General features: G+C 40.6%; 1 protein-coding gene across 3 annotated transcripts in view; it reads right to left on the bottom strand.

Annotated features, from left to right (window-relative positions):
- Nucleotides 1-12,695, bottom strand: part of KANSL1 (KAT8 regulatory NSL complex subunit 1) — a 158,010-nt gene extending 145,315 nt beyond the window's left edge. For 2 of the 3 annotated variants that reach the window (XM_024573062.4, XM_053911764.2), the window contains exons 1-2: nt 12,668-12,695; nt 10,969-11,108 (exon numbers count right to left, since the gene is read on the bottom strand). The gene's annotated coding sequence lies outside the window, so the exon portion shown is untranslated. Of the gene's footprint in view, nt 1-10,968; nt 11,109-12,121; nt 12,144-12,667 lie in introns of those variants that run through there. The other variant, XM_045182476.3, reaches the window with a different exon arrangement.
- Nucleotides 12,696-20,848: the final 8,153 nt, after the last annotated feature.

Raw genomic sequence — 20,848 nt, 5'->3', positions numbered from 1 at the left:
AGGAGGACAGAATCGGATCTGTGTCCTTTAATCAGCATTTACCCAGCCCCTTGCTCTATTCCTGGCACACTTAGGCACTCAACAAATATCTGAACAAAATGAACAAAAACATGCCGTCAACATAATTCCCACCTATTCAAGAGAAGGGCTCTAGCTGGGAGCTTCAAATTGGCCAAATTGGCAAATCTTTGGTAGAGGATGAGCTCAGAAGACCTATCAGCATGACAATCTGCTGAAGAAAAGACAACCTGGCTTCTAAAACCGGAAATCCCACCACACCCGTCTACCCAAATTCTCTGAGAAAGAATGTGAATATAATTTATGTGGGCTTTTAAAAAAGTCTTGATAAGATTATAAGTAAGACCATTAAAAAAAAAAAAAAAACAGAGTGACCACAAAATTGAAAATATTTAACACAGATGGGACATGATTTAGACAGAATTAATGGGTGGATACATAGGCATTTCCCCCCAATAAATAACTATAAACAGGAGACTGATCTTAGATAATATTTTGGAAACACTATATTTAACAATTTACTATAGGAAAGATAAAGAGAATTCCCCATTTTGCAGATGGAATGATGAGCTTCCTGATACTGAAAAATAAGGGAAATGAGAACTGAAAAAGATTTTTAAATGTATCAAATGAGAAATATTTGCAAAAACTAGGATTTAGCCTTGACTGGTGTGGCTCAGTGGATTGAGTGCCAGCCTGCGAACCAAAGGGTGGCGGGTTCAATTCCCAGTCTAGGGCACATGCCTGGGTTGCAGGCCAGGTCCCCAGTAGGGGGCACACGAGAGACGGCCACACATTGATGTTTCTCTGCCTTTCTCCCCCCCTTCCCCCTCTCTAAAATTAATCAATAAAATCTTTAAAAAAAAACAAAACTAGGGTTTATTTTCAGCTTAGAAAATACTTTGGCAAGCATGATGTCTAAATATCTGAAGCGCAGTCTAGTAAAAGAGAAACTTGAGTAGTTGCTCTAGGCCAGGGTGTCAAACTCACTTCCACCAGAGGCCACATCAGCCTTGCGGTTGCCTTCACAGGGCCGAAATAATTTTAGGACTGTATAAATGTAACTACTCCTTAACTGTTAAGGAGTTAAAATTACATTCAGCCCTTTGAAGGCAACGGCAAGGCTGATGTGGCCCCCGGTGAAAATGAGTTTGACATCCCTGCTCTAGGCAGTTCCTGTGTAGACAGATTAGGCCAAAAGTGAACACTGCAGAGGGGCACATTTCAACTCAACAGAAGGTCAGGCTAACCATCAGACCTAACGAAAAAGGTGATTCTTCCCCTACACTACCTTGAAGACCCACTAAGCTACAGAGGCTAAAGTACTGCAGGCAAGAAAGTGGCAGATGCTACAGCATGGACAAATGAAAAGTAAGGCATTTATAGAAAAAAAATCTAAATGGTACCTAAAGGATTCATAGCTTCTAGTAAAAAAAAAATTTTTTTTTGAATAATTATAGAATGGTCCCTAAAGACAATGTAATGTCCTATGCAAAATAGGGGGGCAAATTGCAAATTCTATTGGCAACAAGGGAAAAAATGCATTTCTTCTTTATGAACTCTGATCATATTCTTTGTCAGTAGAGTTGTTTCTTTGGGCTGTAACAAACTTTTTGAAAATCCGTAGGGGTGGAGTCACATATCAGTGACTTCAGCTCCCCCTGCTGGCCAAAACCTTCCTACCATGATCAAGACCTAGATTAAAAACAAAAACAAAGCAGTAGCCAACAACTACAAGCTTATCCATTTTCTGGGCTTTTCCTACAAACACAATTTATATACACAGTGATAAAAGAGAAAATGTTATGTGTCTAAACTCATACTTAACAGATTTGTGATGGAGGAGAGAGGTGACACCTGATCACTAATGCATAACAACTAATGTCATCAGGAATTCTAAAACTACCAACAGTTCAATGTCAAATATACTACCTGGTTGGAACATCACAAGCCTAAATAATATCCATTTCCCTATACTTTCTTCTAACTAGTGTGAAAACATTCTAGCTACCAGATGACACCAGGTTGTCAGCAAACAGGTTCTCACTAAGAAAACAAAAACACCTATGCCCTTCATTGTTCAATGGAAGATAATTAAAATACAAACAAACACCTCTTTGCCCTATTCCAAAGCTACAAAGCTGCTCCTGCTGAGCAGACTGGATCCTGTAGTTCCAAATGGTAAAGCTAGGATTAGTGAGTGGATGTGACTAACTCAGCTTTTCCATCAATACCCTCCTGAAGATGTTCTCCACAGGTTGGGCGATGCAGTCCTCAGACTCTTCATTAACACACATTTACTGAGTGCCATCCCACAGCAAACAGTGATGATGAAAGAAAAGACACAGCCCTTACTCTCAAAGAACTTAAAGACTAGCTAGCTGGGTGAGAGAATACCTGCCATCACTGTACAAGAGAAGTGCCAGCAATGCACACACATACTCAAAAGCCATGCCTGGGTACACAGGAAGCTCTGTGTCAGCTACTATGGTTATTACTGTTATTATCATCACAGTTACTCTCCAGAACAGGCCAGACACCATTTTAAACAGAGGCAACTGTTTTTGTGAAAACCCAGAGGCGAAGGAGAATGAGGTGCACAGCAGGAACTTCAAGCAATTCAGTACTGCTGAAGGCAGCAGCACTGCCTGAAAGCCAGGTAAGCCATGGGGGAGGATGCACATAATTGTATGATGAGATGTATGTTTTACAATGCCAGCAACTTGGAAGGCAGTCAAGGAGAATAATCAAAAGGTGACTGAAGGTCAGTCAGGCAAAGGGTGATGAAGGTCTAAACTCAGAATAGAGAAGTAGAGGTGACTAGGGAAACATTTCAAGCTAGTATCTCAAGAATATGGCGACACAAACACCCTAACGAAGGAATCAGGTGACAGGATAGGTGATGGTACCACTCACTCACTGGGACAAGAAGATAGGAAGAGGCTGACCGTGGGGAAGTAGATGAGGTCATTTTAAAATGAACAAAGGACACCCAAGCAGAGATGTCCAGGAGGCAGCTGTGTGTATGGGATTGGAATTGGAAAAAACACATTTGCAAATCATCAGTACATGGATGGTGCATGAGACATGAATGCACCTAAGATGACCCCAGGAACTGGACAGGGTAAGGAGAGAGAGCCAAAATGAGACAAACACTAATGTGAAAGAGAAAAAAGTCTGCAAAGGACACTGAGAAAGAGAAACCAGAAAACGACAATGACAGAAAGAGCCAGCACTCACATCATTTGTACTTTACCACGTTTCAGGCCTTCTCTAAAGATAATAAAATTAAAAAATAATAATTTAGAATTATCATGTTAATTTGTATTTTTTATTTGATTCTTTTACTCCTGTTTTCACTCTTATCTGCCTGTCTCACTTATTAAGGTATGATCTAGGTGGCAAACTTTTCACAAGATGATTTCTATAAAAAAAGAATTTAGCAAAAACTAAAATCAATAGGCTGTTCAAAATAAAAAGATACCTTTTTAAAAGAGCTTATTTATTTATTTTTAGAGAGAAGTAAAGGGGGAGAAAGAGAGGGAGAGAAACATCTGTCAGTTGCCTCTCGCACGTACCCCAACTGGGGAGAGAACCTGCAACTCACACATGTGCCCTGACCGGGAATCGAACCAGCGACCTCTCACTTTGTGGACGACGTCCAACCAACTGAGCCACGTTGGCCAGGGCAGAAAAAAATAATATTGCCCTGGCCAGTGTGGCTCCGCTGGTTGGAACATCTTCCCATAACTGGAAGGTTGCGGGTTTGATTCTCTCCCAGTTAGGGCACATGCCTACAAGAAGGGTTTGATCCCTGGTGGAGGGACACACAGGATCCCCAGTCTAGGCGCAGAGAAGAGGCAACCAATCAATTTCTCTCTCCTATCTATGTTTTCTCTCTCCTTCTCTCTCTTTCTCTAAAAGCAATGAAAAAATGTCCTCAGGTGAGGATTTTTAAAAATATAGCACTTCCAATTTCTTCAAATCAAGTCTCTGAATATATATTCTCTGAGCTTCCAGAACTTACTATGGCTATCCCTTTGTCCTCTGGAGCAAACCAGCCAACAATGCCCAGAGCTGCTCTCCTGCCCCCTACCTAACTGCTCTTTCCCACTCCAGCCCCTTAGCTGTACTCTGCCTCAGCATGGTCAGCACTGTCTCAGGACTAGTCAAATGGCCCTTCTTCACACAGTCCAAACAATTACCTAATACTATAAACTCCTTCACTTCAGCATAAGGAAATAGGAGAAAAAATTTGGGAACCTCTGATAACAACTGACAAAGCAATTTCATAACATGCATTTATCTACAGCAGCCCAGATCACTGCAAAGTCTGATGAAAGCAGTCAACCCTTCCTCTCCATAAAATGCACATAGGCAAAACCATGTAATTTTGCATCAGGCTGCTAAAAACCTGTCATTCTTCATGTATTTTATCTGTAGGAAAGTCCCTCCCGCCATCCCCAAAGATCTATTTACTGTTCCTTGGCAAATTATGTATGTATGTATGTATGTATGTATATTTAATTTTAGTTGTTCTGTATTTTATTTTTTAAATTTTTTTATTGTATTTTTTTTCCATTACCATGAAACCCCCTTCCCTGGCAAATAATTTATACAAGCTTAGTTTGCTGGTATCCTTGCCTACCACAGAAAGAAAGCATTAAAATAGAGGGAAAGCTGCTGGAAGCTGAACCGAGGACAGTAACAACCTGATACGAAGGTAGAAGATAATGAAAATGAGTAATAACAGACAAAATAACATAAAGAATAGCCCGAGAATATGTAATATGTACTTACTAGTCCACTAATACAATATGTCCTATGGTCTCCAAAGACACTGTAATTCAGCAAAATACAGTAACTGATGGGTATAGCAAGGATCTTCAATAATTTTGAATTACTACTAAAAGATAACATTTTATTCAGGATGCTTTCTTTAAGGAGGCAGGCAAGCACACAATACCTTTTGAAAATATTTTCACCTAAATGACAACTTTTTAAAGTCTTAACACTAGAAGTTCCAGAGCAGAAAACCACCAAACAAAGGTGCATATAGGCCAGTGGTGAAAGGGCGGTTTAAAAACAGAACAGAAAGGTCAGCAGCAGCCAGACCATCAGGAATCTACACTCTGTGTTTGAAAGTTTGAATTTTACACTAAACACAAGTAGGAGGGGAACAGAAGCAGACAGCTGGCCAAATCACTCGGGCCAGAGGAACTTCTTCAAGGTCTTGCTATTTCTGGGATGACCCATACTGCCTACTCAAATGTCAGTTTGAAGCCAAATACTGGAAGATAACCACGCCAGGCTTTTTTACATATGACATCTGGTTAATATAAACCATCTCTTTATTCACACAGGGATGGGGGTGTTCCACCTTTTGGCATCTCTGAGCCACACTGGAAGAAGAAGAGTTGTCTTGGCCCACACATTCAATACACAAACACTGACGAAAACTGATGAGCAAAAAAAAAGTTTTAAGTAAATTGATGATTTTGTGTTGGGTTGCATTCATAGCCATCCTGGGCCACGTGCAGCCTGTGGGCCTGCGGGTTGGACACCCCCCCTAGAGACAGCTTCCTGGACCTAATTCTTACAAATTAAGGAAATCCCAAAGTTCCATCAATTCCTACAAGGATGAGACATGGAGAGCGAGACTGTAATCTTGACCCTAATTTTTCAAAACAGAATTTCACTGATACTAAAAAACAAGAGAGAATAATCTTACCTTCTAAAGTTTCAATTTTATATAAACCTATACTTTCAATGATAACAAAAATCTCTATATATTAAACATAAATGCACAAGAAACCTAAAGAAATAATCTATGTCTTTAAATTATGTTACCGATCTGCACCAAAATTTTCATTTCCTCTGTAAAGGTGTTGAGGGTCCGCCACCCATGATAAATGACACAATCTGTGAGGCTGGCCTGGATGTTGTTATAAATTGAACTGTGCCCCACCCCAAAAGTTACTTTGGACTCCTAACCCCCAGCACCTCAGAATTTAACCTTAGCTGGAGATGGCATCTGTACAAAGGTAATAAAGTTAAAATGGCCCTGGCTGGTGTGGCTCAGTGGATTGAGTGCCAGCCTCTGAACCAAAGGGTCACTGGTTCAATTCCCAGTCAGGGCACATGCCTGGACCCCAGCTGGGGGCATACAAGAGGCAACCACACATTGATGTTTCTCTTCCTCTCTTTCTCCCTCCCTTCCCTCTCTCTGAAAATAAATAAATAAAATCTTTAAAAAAAAAAAGTTTAAGTGAAGTCATTAGTGTGGGCCCTGTTCCAATATGACTGTTGTCCTTTTAAAAAGGAGAAATTCTGAACACAAAGACACACACACAGGGAGAATGCTAGATAATGACAGCAGTTACGCTGCCAAGGAACTAGAGCCAGACGGAAAGCTGGAAGACAGGCCTGGAATAGATCCTGCCCTAGCACCGTCAAGGGGGAGCATGGCCCTTCCTCAGACTTCTGCCTCCAGACCTGAAGGACAATGAATTGCTGTCATTTATGCCTCTCAGTTTGTGGCACTTTGTTACAGTAGCCCTAGTAAACAGGTATCATGAAGAAAATTAGCAGCTGGTGTTTACGGAGCACATACCAGGCGTCACTCTAAGTACTTAGCATCAAGACACTCATTTAGTCCTTACAAATCCACCCTGCAGCGTAGGTACTATAAGTACACCCCTTTCACAGAGGAGGCACCAAGGCTCTAAGAGGTTAAGGAACTCACCCAAAATCAGCCAGGGCCCCCACTCTACCACTAGGCTATAAGGAACTATTATTAATAGCAGTTCACTAAGCCAGACACTAGATCCTTTACAGATATAATGTATACAACAATCCTCTAAAATAAATGTTAATATTATCACCAATACAAAGGAGAGCCCTGAATATCAGAGAGATTAAGAAATTGCCCAATATCACACAACCAAGAACCAGGACAGTGTATTTAATTGCCAACTTGAAGGAATAAACAATTAAAATCTTGTTATACTAAAACTTAAAGAGCAAGTGAAATTTTTCAATGCCTAACCTTATAATTCAACTATAAATATACATCTATAAATTCAGAACACTTCAAGGCCCCAGGAGAGTATGTGTCCTCGGTCACAGCACCCATCTGTGTATGGTCCTTCAGCCACTGTGCGAGGGCTGCCTGGGCTCGGCTGTGGCCCCTTGCTTTTTTCTTTGACTTCCAGACACGGCAGGAGAAAAGATGTAGGGATTGTTCTGTTTTTTAAGTGTTTTTTAAAATTTGATATATTTTTTTTGATGCAAACATCAAAAAGTATTTAAAAATATAATACAGTAAGACATCTCTCCTTCCCACAATATCCTCTACCTGCAGTTCTTAGACTTACAGGTAACCAATGTCACCATTTTCTTGTTTATCCTTCTAAAGTTTTTTAAATGCATATACAACACGCCAATACAAATTTTCTTTTCTCCATTTCTTCTTTACACACTGTTCTGCATCTTGCTTTTTATCACTAACTGTATATATTGGTGATCCTTGCGCATCATTCTGAGTTGTATTTTAATTCTGTCCTTCTATGTGTCAAGAACACTTTCTACCTGCTTTCTCTGTGATTCAGTCCAGCACAAAGTGCTACAGCAGATCCCAAGAGCTGAAACATCTGAGGCGCCATATCACACACCAAAGACCATCTATCTCTTTTCTCCACCTCATCTTCACTCTGCTCTTTTCTCCAACCCACCCAACTCTCCTCCTTCTCCTTGTTCCTCTCCCATCTCACCCATATCCTAACCCTGACAACTGGCCCCAGAAACAGCAAACATCACTGATATTGCTTAGTCAGGGCTACCAATAAAAAAGCTGGAGACCCCTGATACAGACAGGAAGGGGTAAACAATTTCCATAGGAACTTCTAATTAACAAGAGTTCCTTCCATTGAGGAGTTCCTGGTTGGAGCTGTTTGTCCTTTGTTGTTAACTTATGTTTCCCTCGGTACTTTGGTTTGTATAAAGGGCAAGTATTGGCACTACTTTCTAGAAGCCTGGAAATAAGCACATACTCAGGCCTAACATTTAATTAATTACCTAAATAAGAACTAGAGATCATTCCGAAATAAGATAATCAGAAGCAAAGTGTAAGAACTATAGAAAATGAACACTTTGGATCCAAAGTATACAATTTAATTAGGCTAGCATTTTTTTTTTTAAATGAATAGCTGCAACCTAAAAGTGCTTCTCAGAAACATTTTAAAGATATTCACAACTAAAAAAGAGAATAAAATTCTCTCTCCCTTTTTTCCATCCTGAAAATCCAATGCTATCCTCTTCCCCCCTCAAAAGTGCCTTTTTTCCCTGCCCAGATCAAACACTATAATTTTAAGGGGGGTTTGGGGTAACAAAAGGAGGAAAGTATTAACAAATAAAAATTAATTTAGATTTAGAACAGGCTTTCCACTAGTAGGAAACATAAAATTAAGACAGCCACATAACTACATTCTTAAGTAGTTAACAGATGATAACTCATGTAGAATAATAGAGCACTGACTTCCATTCTGTGTTCCTACCAAGCAGGAGGTCTTTGGTACAACTTCAAGGGTTATTGTGGAACTACAGTTGACCCCTGAACAAGGTGAGTTTGAACTATGCACAATTTTTTTCCCATAAATACTATAAATGTATTTTCTCTTCCTTATGATTTTCTTAATAAATGTTCTCTGACTTACTTTATTGTAAATATATAATACATATGACATACAAAATATGTGTTAATCAACTATGTGTTATCAGTAAGATTGTCAACAATAGGCTATGAGTAGTTAAGTTCTGGAGGAGTTGAAAGTTATTCACTATTGCCATGGCTAGGCAGCTCAGTTGGTTGGAGCGTTGTCTCAATGCCCCAAGGCTGTGGGTTCAATCCCTAGTCAGGACACATACAAGAATCAACCAATGACTACATGAATGAGTGGAACAAAAATCAATGTTTCTCCCTCTCCTTTCCTCTCTCTCTAAAATCAATAAATTAAAAAAAAATTGTTAAATTATTCACTATTTTCAACTGGCGGGAGGTGCAGGTCAGTGCCCCTAACCCCAGGGTTGTCAAAGGGTCAACTGTATGACAACCCAGGCTCAGAGATTTAGAGGTAAAATCTTTTTTTTTTGTAAGATTTTATTTATTTCTGCCCTGGCTGGTGTGGCTCGGTGGATTGAGTGCCAGCTTGCGAACCAAAGGGTCAAGGGTTCGATCCCAGTCAGAGCATATGCCTGGGTTGTAGGCTGGGTCCCCGGTGCGGGGCGCTCAAGAGGTGGCCACACATTGATGTTTCTCTCCCTCCTTTCCCTTCTCTCTAAAAATAAATAAAATTAAAACTTAAAAAAAAAAATTTTATTTCTTTTTAGAGAGAGGGGAAGGGAAGGAAAAAGAGAGGGAGAGAAACACCAGTGTGTGGCTACCTCTTGAGCACTGCCCACTGAGGACCCAGCCTGCAACCCAGGCATGTGCCCTGACTAGGAATCAAACCAGCAACCCTTGGGTTCGCAGGCCCATGCTCAATCCACTGAGGTACACCAGCCAGGGCTAGAAGTAAATCTTAAACAGCATATATACCTTAAAAAGAAGGCCTCTATGTATCTAATACATTAGTTAAAACCAATGTGACTATAAAATGAAACCCAATATATTAATCTCAGTTTTCTTGGATTTCTAGAGAACTAGTACCTGTTGATATCCCCTTGCCTGCTTCCTAAAGATAATAAAGGCCACCAGCTCCTGGTGCTAGACACTAGGTACCAAAGAGAAATACTCTTGTACAAGGTCCTCTAATTCCTAAGGGTTCAGGACTTCTGACTGGGCTCCCTATGCAACCCCTCCAGTTCTGCAGGAAGAATGGCTGGAAAAACTGTCTCACTTTGATTTCCTTCACACAAATATAAGCAGTCATTATCCCACAGTAGCAGCTGCAACATAATGAAGATGAGAACTCAGTCTACATTTACCGAAAGATTTACAGCAGCCCAAATGTTTAGTTACACAGATTGTATTATCCTCTGATTTATCCCATACCGCAGATTACCATACAACAAATGACCTAACTACACTAATACCTAGCTCCAAAGGGAGGCAACCTGTGCCACCGGGTGAAGCTGGTAGAGGGTTTCCGTCACTCCTTGTCTTCCTCTCTCCATCCTTCCTTCCATTTTCCTCCCTACATATGTCTTAAGCTTTGCCCCTCTGCTTAGTCCTAATGGAGTGTCCTTTGGCCATCTATGTACAAGAGATTAGGAGGAGTCAAGAGACCTGAGAAAGACCACATCGAGAGCTTTTTCATCTAAAGATCATCTTTCCACACTGCCCAAAAGAGGTTTATCCTGTGACATGAAACTTGGCACAAAGTGCTACCTGTTGAGAAAAATAGTGTAAATTCCCATGCAAAGGACTAGGAAACCCCAGAACTCTCCAACAGCATTGTATACATAAACCAACAGGTCTTAGAATATTCTAATGTCCTATGTGAAGTTGCACAGTAAACAAATGGTTAATGACACATCTTTTGTAACACATGAATCAGCTACAGATTTGCAAGAATGGGACACACCCTAGTACCTAGGACTCTAAAGTACCTGTTTGAAAGTGGATCTGGACATCTGAATTGCCAATCCATCCTACTGAGATAGGAACAGAATTTTACAACTATGTGGGTTGTCATAATATAAAATTCACACATCATTATAATGCAAGTTAGTTTGAGAACCTCACTAATATTTTAACTCCAACAACCAAGAAAAGTAACAATACAAAGTAAGGAGTAACCAATCAGTCCTAGGAAGCAAATGCAATAGTAGTTTTTGAGGGGAAAGAGTGTCAGGTAAGAGGGTTGAAGAATTGCGAATTTAAGAATTAGGATATTCTCAATGCTAAAAAAATAAAATCAGACCTTTAATTTTAAAAATAACACATCTTACCTTAAGAGGCATCCAAAGAGCACTCATAGTGTCAGGAATAGCTCAGATAATACTCAGAAATGAGCAAGAAGGGAGTTTTAGTAATCCCTCAGTCACCAAGTATGAGCAGGTAGGAAAATTTTTTTGTTTCAAGAAGGTATCTGAAAGAGAAGACTTTCATTTAGACTAAAAGAATGATCAAGAATACGCAAATAGTTTAAGCTATCTGGACAGAGATTTGAAGTACTATGCCTCACAATCCTAAAAAGATGTATAAAACACAGTCCTCTTTGGAAAAGGGCAAATGTGAGCATGTATGTAGAAATATATTTTACATAAAAAGTGGATTAAATATGTAATATATACTTTACATAATATAAAACTGCTTATCAAACAGAAAACCAAAATCCCAGGTAGAAAAATGATTATCCATCATAAAAATTACTGGAAAGTGATTTATTAACTGACCATCTAAAAAAAGACCCTTGCCACGTTTAATTTTATTTAATGAAAACCTTTCTGATGATTATCATTGTCCTAATTTTACTAAGTTTCAGAACCCACTCTACAGAAAAAAAAAAAAATCTATTCTTGACTGAAGTGCTATAAGCAAATAAAAGAACCTTCTTTCCTAGAGATTTTTTAAACCAAACTTAATTTTGAGGACCAGGATCAAGGCAAGTTTGCCCGGAGGCAGGATGGATTAAATGACCTCTCTCTAGGATCCTTGTTCAAGTCATATGCCTGAATGAAAATTCCAGCTTAACCAGTTACTACTTTGCTTAAAATGGAGGCTTGCCCGAGGAGGGACAAAAATAACAGCACCCACCTCTGTAAAATAAATTTCGAAAAATCGAAGACTATACAATACCCTCATTTCTTAAAGAAAATTAGAAATGAAAGCCTCTGGTGTAGATTTGTTCTTGTTATGTGTGTGTCACTTAGGCTTGTAAGATTTGGCATCACTTTCTTAACGCTCATCGGATTTTTTTTTTTTTTTTTTTTTTTGGTCGGGGGGTGGAGGGGCGAGTTTGACTCTTGACCTAAGTCTCATTAGGATTTAAGAGCCCCTCCAGGATCCCCACCGCAAAAGGCTGGGGGAGAGAAAAGGGGCATCCTGACTTCTCCCCCCTCCCCCCACCTTGGACCCTGGTCCCAAACCTATCCCCCTCACCTTCCCGCAATGGGGCGACTCCTTCTGCCCCATCCCCATTGTTAGGGAGGGGGCGAATGGATAACTGAGCTCAGGGCAGGGGGGCCTGCGGCCGTTGTCCCGGCTCGCTTCAGGAGAGCTCGGGGGATGCAGCTTCCCTTCCTCTCCGCGTCGGTCCGTCCCACCTCGGCCCGGCCTTGCACCCCGGGCTCTGCTCGTCGCCCCCGGCCCCAGGCCCGGCCCTGGCCCGCCCCCGGCCCGCCCCCGGGCACTAGGCCCCCGACCCTTCGGCCGACGGCCAGCGGCCCAGAGGCCTGCGAGTGGGCGCGGGGCGGGGGTCCCTGTGCCCCACACACACGTCCCCGCTCCCCCAGCCCAGCCGCTTCCAGGGCCCTCGGCGGCGCCCGCTCACCGGGCCCTTCGGCCCCCCAGCCTCCCGGACGGGCCGCCCCCTCGGGCTCCCGCGGACAGGACAGCCTCCCCTTCCCCACCATCACCCCCACCGACTCGTGCACCCACCCCTCGGGGCACCAGTGCCAACGGCGGCTCCCCGGGCCCCGGACCTACCTGCACGGCACAACCAAGCCTAGAAGTGGGGGCGGGGAATCTTCCGCCCTCCTCTGTCTCTCATTGGCCCTCCCTGGATACATCGTAACTGGCATTGGCTAAGAGCGGATGTCCGTCAGAACGGTGGGGCGGGACAGAAGGGGGAGAGGGATGCTGGTGCCCCGGCGTCTCTGTCTCTGGGTGTCTCGCTGTCTCTGTCTCGGCTTTTAGAAAAGAGAGACATTTGGACGAGAGGACTGAAAGGAGGCCGGAGGTGGGAAGGACGGAAATAGGCATCCTGGCAGAGCTTCCCACCCGTCGGCCACTCCGAACCCTCTACCTAAGTCCCCTTTAGATTCTCTTCTCCATCACCCCCATCCCCGGCCCCTCACCCTTGTAGGTTCTTCATCCAGGAAGCGACGTGATGAAAACTCGAAGCCGGAAGGCCATAGGGGAGATTTTATATATGTATAAAATATACACATACTAATACTTATATATAAAGTCAACCAGATATAAGGTCACGAGAGCCTGGAGAGGAAAGGGCACACATCTCACAAACAGGGAAGGACTTGAGATATAGCCAATACAAGAAGGAATCAAAATGACTCAAAGTGCTACTAACTGGTTTCCTCCTGGACGGGAGAACTGAGTGCCTAGGGGAAGGAAGAAGGATATGCAGTGAAATATTGGTGGGAGGAACACTAATATTTCACTGCATATCCTTTTGTATCTTTTGATTTTTGTATTCACAAAAGATTCCAGTTTTTTAAAGTAATTGATTTAAATTTAAAAATAATTCTAAGGTTGAAAAACCAGGGGGACAGGCAAGATGGTCGTCCAGGCAAAGTGGGACAACGTTCAGATTTAGGGAGGAATCTTAGTTTTTAATATGTTCAGTTCCAGAGACCAGTGTTAAAGCCAAGTGGAGGTGTCCCAAAGGCAACTGGAGTTACAGAACTTGGGAGAGGGTGGACGGTCTGGACTAGGGGAGACCTGGGGGTCTCCGCCTAAATATGGTGACTGATCACACGCTAAAGGATAAACTCCCGCACTGAAGTGCTAAAAGACGCCCACACAAGGATGAAAAGGAACAGAAGGAGGGTCAGTGAGGTAAGAAAAAAATATCGAAGAGGCCTGAAAGTTAAGGGAAGAAGGGTCTCTGGAAAAATAGAATAATAAAACTATAAGAGCTTCATTGGTCTTGAGACTCACTTCAGGGACCCTCTTTAGGCTCATTCAATAAGAATGAAAGCCAACAAAATATCCACAAAGCAGAGTTCTTAACTTGTTCATACCACAGCCCCGCTGGCAGTCTGGTGAAGCATATGAACCTCTTCTCAGAGTGTTTTCAAACGCATAAGAAATATACATAGGAATTCAAAGGAAAGCAATGTTATTAAACTAGTTTTCAAAATGTGTTGAAAAGTGTGATATAGCAATATCTAAGTTTTACATTAATGTGTTAATAAGATCTAATAAGAGGCCTAATGATCACTGTAATTGTGAGGTAGTAAATGAGTATAAATAATATTTTAATATCTCTGCAACAACTGTAATATATTTGGAAAATATCTGTGATTTCTACTGGCGACAAGATCACAGGTACTGCCATACTACTTGGTTTGTTGTCTCCATGTGTACTTGAAAAAAAATGCTAATTTTCTGGATACTTCAGCAAAAATAAAGGCACACTGCTTTTCCTGATCTAAATTCATGGATTTCCTAATCTGTGGACCACACATTAAGAAACCATACCCTAAAGAAAGCATCTTTCCACCTGCCACACCCAAACGCCAGGCTGTGACCCTGCGCTTTACTTCTTATCTATGTCTCTCTCTATGGCTTCCGCATTTGCTCCTAACACTCTCTGGTGCTGCCTGCAGATTTGTGATGTCCCTGTGACTAAAAGAACAAGGGACTATGAGAGAGGGTTGGCAGAAACATATACACATTTTTGTCTTTCTTCAAAGAAAGAAGAGAAAGCTATGCAGTATACAGAGAATCTGAGAACATGGGGGAAAGGAACCCAGGATGGGGTATCATTAATTCCCAAGAGGAAAAACAAATTATAAAAAGAAACCTTTATCAGTTAAGAAATAATCTTTTCTGAATTCATTAATTTTGCTTAAATCAGCCCTAGAAAACATCTTTGATTCAGCTCCTTATTTCATACGTCTGTAAAATGGGGCAATATATATATATATATATATAGTACCTACCTCCTGGGTTTTTGTGAAAATTAAATTACTTAATACATATAATAGATTTAACATAGTGCCTGACACAGTGTTAACTACTATTTATTATCATAACTACTATTATTATTATATTTGACATCTTGTATTCCAGAGCATTCCATGAAATTTCTGGCATGATTATTTGTATTAATGACATGTATAATAGCAAATTAAGAGTGACAAGGTGATTAACCCAGAACACTTACTTTTCATTTAAATGCTTCAAAATTAGAATACTCCATTACTCCCAGTTACATTTTCATTTCTCCGGCAGGGTGGGAGAGGAGCGGAGGTGGAAGAACATCAGGGCCTCTTGAAAGAGATTGTAAACTTGGAAAGAAAATTCTGCTACTCCTATTACTCCTAAAAAAGGGCTAATTTCTATAATGCTGTAATATAAAGACCTCTTACAAATCAATAAATAAAGACTAACAATCCTCATACAGCGCTGGTGGGAGTGTAAACTGCAACAGCCACTTTGGAAAAGGCTTTTATATAATCTAATAAAACTAAAGAGATGCATACTCGCTGTCCCAGCAGTGCCACTACTGGATATATATTACCAGAACATGCAGAATTGTAAGCGTCGGTATTACTGTACAAGAATAGTCATAGTCACAGCAGCATCGTCCCTCAGTGTCGCACACTGGAAACACACCCCCAATGTTCACCAAGAGTAAAATAGTTGAACTGTCATATATTCGTACCATGAAAATTAATAAACTATGGGTATAGTCCACAACATATACATCTTTACAAAGGTAATATTGAACACACAAAACCGAGATGCAAAAACACATACACTATGATTCTATTCATATAAAGTTTACAAGCAGGCAAAACTGAACTGTACTGCTTAGGGATGCAATAGGTAGGTGGTGGGAAGATTATAAAGAAAAGGAAGGAAATGAGCACAATCAAAGGCGAGCTCGTGGGGCAGAGGCCGTCTTGTTTGATTGGGGTGGAGGTTGTTCTTAGGGACAGTGTTCTACTTTTTCACCAGGTGATGGGGACACAAGTATTTGCTCTGTAACTGTTTATTAAAATATGCAAAAATGTATATATTTTTCTGTATGTGTGATATATTTCGCAATGAAAATATTTCAAAAACAGCATCTCTAGAAAAATGGACAAAGGACAGAAATTTTACAAGAATGGAAGTAGGAATGACTCTTAAAAGAATGAAAAGCTGCTCAATTTGACTAAAAGACATGCATTTAAAGCTCCACTAAGATACTATTTTCATCTAACAGGTCATGAACATAAACATTTGCCAACACATTGTGTTGGCGATGGAGAGGAGGAAATCATTTTTTTACATCACTGGTGAAAATAAAAGTTATTTCAATATCTGCGGAGAGCAATTAGGCAATAGCCATCAAAATATAAATGCAAATACCCTTTAATTCATCAATTCCAACTCTAGAAATTCTTTCATTCCCTAAATATGTATTGAGCACCTTACTATGTAGCAGGCGCTGTTTTATGCTCTCACACTTGTGTCACTATGTTCTCTGAAAAGCCTGAAAACATGGGGCTGTTTATTTCATTATCATCATAGAGTTGCTCATGAAGAAGAAACCTTGAATCTCAACCAGAGAATATAAGTAAGATTCTATCAGAGCACATTAAATAAAATGAAAACAAGTATAATAAATACTTCCCTACTTCTAAATTTGAGATAATATATATATACATGGTTTGGGGGGAGTTGGGTTTTTTTAAGATTTTATTTATTTATTTTTAGACAGCGGGGAAGGGAGGGAGACAGAGAGGGAGAGACAATGTGTGGTTGCCTTTCATGCACCCCAAATGGGGACTTGACCTGCAACCTAGGCATGTGCCCTGACTGGGAATTGAACTGGGAACCCATTGGTTCACAAGCGGGTGCTCAACCCACTGAACCACACCAGCCAGGGCAGTTTGTTTTTTAATAAATATTCTAATCTCAAAAGGTGAAATTAAATGCACTTCATTATAGCACTGGTTAAATAAATTATGATTTGACTCCTGCTCTGTCAGTAGGGCTGTCTTCATGGGCATTTGACTTGTGCAGTCACACAGGGCCCCACACTCTGCTATTGCCATCCTGAAATTTTTAATAATTTTACTTTTGAACTTTGGTTTTGTAAATGAAGTCCAATAGGGCAATGAAAGAGGAAGCGGAGGAGATTTGCAAATTAGGTGTCAGCATTCCTTGTAACCCCTTTTACATAAAGCATGTGTGATGCTCCATGAGCACAGAATTCTGGGGGAGAGGGGAGCACCCATAATGTGAGAGTTCAGCCAGTTTCAAAGTGAGTGCAAGGTATGTGTGTTACATGTATGCCTGAGTAAGCCTTGTGAGGCCATGCTTTCCCTTCAAACTAGAACTTGCTTCCAACCCAGAAAAAAGGCAAAGTATTCTAAGAAACACAAAAGACCAAGGAACTGTATATCTTTCCATACTTGCGTTACTTCTTTGTATTAGCCAACCACTGATGCTGAAAATGACGACATAGAAGGGAAGGGCAACCCAGACTTCCTTTTTCGTTTAGCCCTTCCTTACTCCTCAGTAAGCTAAAAGTGGAATAATGGTAGAACATGCCCATAGTAAGAAGTGAAATCAAAACATTTGAATTAGTTTTTTCTTTTTAAAGATTTTATTTATTTATTTGTAGACAGAGGGGAAGGGAGGGAGAGAGGGAGAGAAACATCAATGTGTGGTTATCTCTCCTGCACTCCCTAGAGGGTACCTGGCCTGCACCCCAGGAATGTGTCCTGACTGGGATTCTAACTGGTGACCCTTTGGTTGGCCGACTGGCTCTCAATCCACTGAGTCACACCAGCCAGAGCTGATTTAGTTTCCCCAGAGTTCCTACTATTCTGGTAAGAACAAAATACATGCGCAAGTACAAGCAACAAAATACAAATTGTATAATTTCAGCAATTCAACATATGAGTTAAATAAATGATCTTTAAAATTGGCATTGCACAAAATAAAGATATGTGGTAAAATTCCTTCTGATGATTTAAATTTTTAATTTTCCTTTGCTTAGATGACATTAAATAACAAGAGACACCATGACAAGTCAGGACAAATACCATGGAAGAAAGGGAAAGCTTTATATTTTCGTACTTTTAATGTCACTTTTTTCCTGTTTTTTGAATAAGCGGTCCACACTTTCATTTTGCCCTGGACCCCACAAATTAGGTAGCTGGTCCTGTCCATTACTTGCTAATTTTGTGACATTGGGCAAGTTATTTAAACAATCAATGCCTCAATTTTCATTTCTGCAACATGGGAATAACAGTCATACCTGTTTCATAGTATTGTTGAGAGGATTAGATATGCCAGTAAAGTAGGACTCTTAGAATAGGGTTTAGCTATTACATAAGTATTTAATGTCACTATCTTTATTGCTATGTTGCTATTATCAAATATACAGCGGAATAGTATCCAGCCATAAAAACGATGTCCGATCTACATGCACTACTAGAGAATGATCTCCAGAAATATTTTAAGTGAAAAAAACAAAAATGGTATCAAGCCATATTTATGACATGTTTCCATGTGGGTAAGAAAAAAATATCTTTATGTATATGTGTTCATATATACTTAAAAGATGTTGAGGTGTTGTCCAATTTCTCTACTACTGATTCTTTTTTCTCCTTTGCAATTAATAAACTGTGTTGTATTAGTGCCTTTTTTTCTTTTTTTAATTGTTATTCAATTACAGTTGTCTGCATTTTCTCCCCATTCCTCCTCCCCAACCCAGCCGAACCCACCTCCCTCTTCCCCCTCCCCCCTCCCCCTTGATTTTGTCCATGTGTCCTTTATAGTAGTTCCTGTAAACCCCTCTCCCCATTTTCCCCTCCCCACTCCCCTCTGGCTATTGTTAGATTGTTCTTAACTTCAATGTCTCTGGTTATATTTTGTTTGCTTTTTTCTCTTGTTGATTATGTTCCAGTTAAAAGTGAGATCATACGGTATTTGTCCCTCACCGCCTGGCTTATTTCACTTAGCATAATGCTCTCCAATTCCATCCGTGCTGTATTAGTGCCCTTTTAAAACCATGCAAAGACAGTGCTTCTCATCAAAATTTCCCCTACTTGAGCAGACATTGATGATCCTTGCCTGGTCCAATCTTTACTATCACAATTACAGGACGAGCCCAGCACTCCCTCCACATTTACCAGGCAGTCTTTGGCCATGGGGCTGACATTGCCACCCCAGTGCATCTGCAAGTCAGAGCCTGGAGCCAAAGAGGATTATTCTCAAGCTTTAAGGTCTAATGAAATTTGCCGTTAGATTTTGGACTTCCTTGGTATCTCTTTCTTTTTCTTTTTTCCTATTCTTCCATTTAAAACGAGCATGTCTATCCAATGCATATCCCACCTTTGTATTTTGGAAGCACATGACTTGTTCAAGTTCATGGGTTTGCAACTGGAGAAGAATTTGCCTCAGTGTGAATTGTACCTTAAGTCTCACTCATATCTGGTTTAGATAATATTTAGGTAAGACTTTGGACTTCAGACTTTTGAGTTAAGGGAATGAGGGAAGACTTTTGGGCTGTTGAAATGGGATGAATGTATTTTGCATGTGAGAAGGACATGAATTTTGGGGATCCAGGGGGAGAATGCAATGGGCTGAATGTTTATGTCCTCCCAAAATTCATGTTGAAATCCTAACCCCCAATGTGGGGATATTAGGAGGTGGGCCCTTGGGGTGATTAGATCATGAGAGTGGAGCCCTCATGAATATGATTAATGTCCTTATAAAAGAGAACCTAACAAGCTCTTTTCCCCCTTCCACCATGTGAGGACACAGCTAGAAGACCACCATCTATGAACTAGGAAGGAGGTTCTCATCAGATGCTGAATCTGCTGGCACCTCGACTTTGGACTTCACAGCCCCAGACCTGTGAGAATGCTATACCATCCAGTCTATGGTACTTTGGTTATAGCAGCTTGAAAATCCTCCCTTTCTTCTCCCCTATTTCTTCATTCATTTATCAATTACTAATACAGGCTCATGAATTCTTATTTTTCTCCAATGGCTTATATTTATTATTGTACTTACTCAGTGATCAAATGTCTCAGGTTTGGGCAGTGGGAGCCCCTTTAAGTTGGCTCCTGTGTCCCTGTGACACACATCCCTCTTTTTTAAGCTCTTCCTTACTTTCTAGCATGGCTAGATGTATACTCTCCCTGCCCCAGCCCAAGATTTGGGCACTAAGTTGCTCAATGCTACTGGAATGTTTTTGCTTCTTGACCCTTTCAGCAGGCCGAGTTGAAAATACATGCAAGTATATACACAAATATATACACACACCTACAAATATACATGTGGTGCATATGTATGATAGGTGCTTGCCTATACATGTATACATGCATCATGTATGCATACAAATACATGTTTTAGAAATCATGAATTCAAAATAATTCCAATTCCAATTAATCCCCACAGGGTAGTTTGTTGCTGGCTTGCTTGTTCCTCTCCGTATTTATATGTATCTTCTTCCACAGTGAGAACTCCAATCCCCAATGATTTCAACACACTTATTCATTTTTTCTATCTTGTGATATGTCTTAGTCTACCATTGCTTCATTTATAACACTAAAATAAGCAAGCTTACTAAAAAGCTCAAGATTTGTTTGCTGTTGTTTGCACTGCCCCAATACACACCCTCTCCTGCCCAAGACTGAGCGTATATGGTCAAACACTGTGTTCATAAATTACTTCAGTAAGTTCTTCTTAGCCTTCCCCTCCACTCACCTTCCCAGGATGGTTATGGTATTCACTTGAATTACTACAGTTAGGATGATTTGCTTCAGTTTGATTTCAATTTTAGTTTTTTCCCCTTTCTGATTATTATTGTATTTAAAAATATATAGCATATTACTATGCTCTCAAAAGTAAAAAATATTATGAAAAGTATAATCAGAGCCCTGTCTGGTGTGGCTTCCCAGTCAGGGCACA

The sequence above is a fragment of the Desmodus rotundus genome, chromosome 9, assembly GCF_022682495.2.
Source record: "Desmodus rotundus isolate HL8 chromosome 9, HLdesRot8A.1, whole genome shotgun sequence".
Classification (NCBI taxonomy): Eukaryota; Metazoa; Chordata; class Mammalia; order Chiroptera; family Phyllostomidae; genus Desmodus; species Desmodus rotundus.
The sequence above is the reverse complement of the archived record's forward strand: the minus strand, read 5'-3'. Positions and strand labels throughout refer to the sequence as shown.